Genomic DNA, 2,720 nt, shown 5'->3' on the forward strand with positions numbered 1-2,720 from the left:
ATACATTTTGGCTTTGTCTATTAATATGCCTGTGATTTCAAAGCCCAAAGCAAGAGATTAAAAGTTAAATATGGTTCTTTCTTACTGTTGCTTGTAGATTAATTCAGACACCATTCCTTTTTCGGGCAGAGCACTGTATACAGCCATATAGGTCAGAAAAAAATGTTGAGAAAACATTGATAGAACAACATTCCTAAGTGTCCTTTCAGCACTAAAACACAGCCATGCCATCAAAAACTGTCTACATTGTATGGGAATAAATCCCTAACCCTAGCTTCGGGTTTTGCTAGTTAGGGTTAGGGTTCAAATATTTCTCAAAGACAACTATCTCAATATTCCACTCATTTGACTGGAAAATTTGCTTCTCTGAATCAAAGTATGAGTCTGAAAAGACAATACAACAGTGCCAAAACCAAATTAGTGTGTCAGGAAGGGTAAACTTAATTGTTGAAAGGTATTCTTTCATTGGAAATTTTGTGTTGAACGGAGTGCTGAATGAATGAACGTTTAGGCTTAAGTTGCCTAAAAGTCCGAAACAACTAATACATTTTGGCTTTGTCTATTAATATGCCTGTGATTTCAAAGCCCAAAGCAAGAGTTTAAAAGTTAAATAAGGTTCTTTCTTACTGTTGCTTGTAGATCAATTCAGACACCATTCCTTTTTCGGGCAGAGCACTGTATACAGCCATATAGGTCAGAAAAAAATGTTGAGAAAACACTGAATGAACTACATTCCTAAGTATCCTTTTAGCCCTAAAACACAGCCATGCCATCAAAAACTGTTTATATTGTATGGGAATAAAACCCTAACCCTAGCTTCGGGTTTTGCTAGTTAGGGTTAGGGTTCAAATATATCTCAAAGACAACTATCTCAATATTCCACTCATTTGACTGGAAAATTTGCTTCTCTGAATCAAAGTATGAGTCTGAAAAGACAATACAACAGTGCCAAAACCAAATTAGTGCGTCAGGAATGGTCAACTTAATTGTTGAAAGGTATTCTTTCATTGGAAATTTTGTGTTGAACGGAGTGCTGAATGAATAAACGTTTAGGCTTAAGTTGCCTAAAAGTCCGAAACAACTAATACATTTTGGCTTTGTCTATTAATATGCCTGTGATTTCAAAGCCCAAAGCAAGAGTTCAAGAGTTAAATATGGTTCTTTCTTACTGTTGCTTGTAGATCAATTCAGACACCATTCCTTTTTCGGGCAGAGCACTGTATACAGCCATATAGGTCAGAAAAAAATGTTGAGAAAACACTGAAAGAACTATATTCCTAAGTATCATTTCAGCCCTAAAACACAGCCATGCCATCAAAAACTGTCTACATTGTATAGGAATAAAACCCTAACCCTAGCTTCGGGTTTTGCTAGTTAGGGTTAGGGTTTAAATATTTCTCAAAGACAATTATCTCAATATTCCACTCATTTGACTGGAAAATTTGCTTCTCTGAATCAAAGTATGAGTCTGAAAAGACAATACAACAGTGCCAAAACCAAATTAGTGTGTCAGGAATGGTCAACTTAATTGTTGAAAGGTATTCTTTCATTGGAAATTTTGTGTTGAACGGAATGCTGAATGAATGAACGTTTAGGCTTAAGTTGCCTAAAAGTCCGAAACAACTAATACATTTTGGCTTTGTCTATTAATATGCCTGTGATTTCAAAGCCCAAAGCAAGAGTTTAAAAGTTAAATCAGGTTCTTTCTTACTGTTGCTTGTAGATCAATTGAGACACCATTCCTTTTTCGGGCAGAGCACTGTATACAGCCATATAGGTCAGAAAAAAATGTTGAGAAAACATTGAAAGAACAACATTCCTAAGTATCATTTCAGCCCTAAAACACAGCCATGCCATCAAAAACTGTCTACATTGTATGGGAATAAAACCCTAACCCTAGCTTCAGGTTTTGCTAGTTAGGGTTAGGGTTCAAATATTTCTCAAAGACAACTATCTCAATATTCCACTCATTTGACTGGAAAATTTGCTTCTCTCAATCAAAGTATGAGTCTGAAAAGACAATACAACAGTGCCAAAACCAAATTAGTGTGTCAGGAAGGGTCAACTTAATTGTTGAAACGTATTCTTTCATTGGAAATTTTGTGTTGAACGGAATGCTGAATGAATGAACGTTTAGGCTTAAGTTGCCTGAAAGTCCGAAACAACTAATACATTTTGGATTTGTCTATTAATATGCCTATGATTTCAAAGCCCAAAGCAAGAGTTTAAAAGTTAAAAAAGGTTCTTTCTTACTGTTGCTTGTAGATCAATTCAGACACCATTCCCTTTTCGGGCAGAGCACTGTATACAGCCATATAGGTCAGAAAAAAATGTTGAGAAAACATTGAAAGAACTACATTCCTAAGTATCCTTTTAGCCCTAAAACACAGCCATACCATCAAAAACTGTCTACATTGTATGGGAATAAAACCTTAACCCTAGCTTCGGGTTTTGCTAGTTAGGGTTAGGGTTCAAATATTTCTCAATGACAACTATCTCAATATTCCACTCATTTGACTGGAAAATTTGCTTCTCTGAATCAAAGTATGAGTCTGAAAAGACAATAAAACAGTGCCAAAACCAAATTAGTGTGTCAGGAAGGGTCAACTTAATTGTTGAAATGTATTCTTTCATTGGAAATTTTGTGTTGAACGGAGTGCTGAATGAATGAACGTTTAGGCTTAATTGCCTAAAAGTCCGAAACAACTAATACATTTTGG

Source organism: Atractosteus spatula, unplaced genomic scaffold (assembly GCF_055471065.1).
Source record: "Atractosteus spatula isolate fAtrSpa1 unplaced genomic scaffold, fAtrSpa1.hap1 Scaffold_2, whole genome shotgun sequence".
Taxonomy (NCBI): Eukaryota; Metazoa; Chordata; class Actinopteri; order Semionotiformes; family Lepisosteidae; genus Atractosteus; species Atractosteus spatula.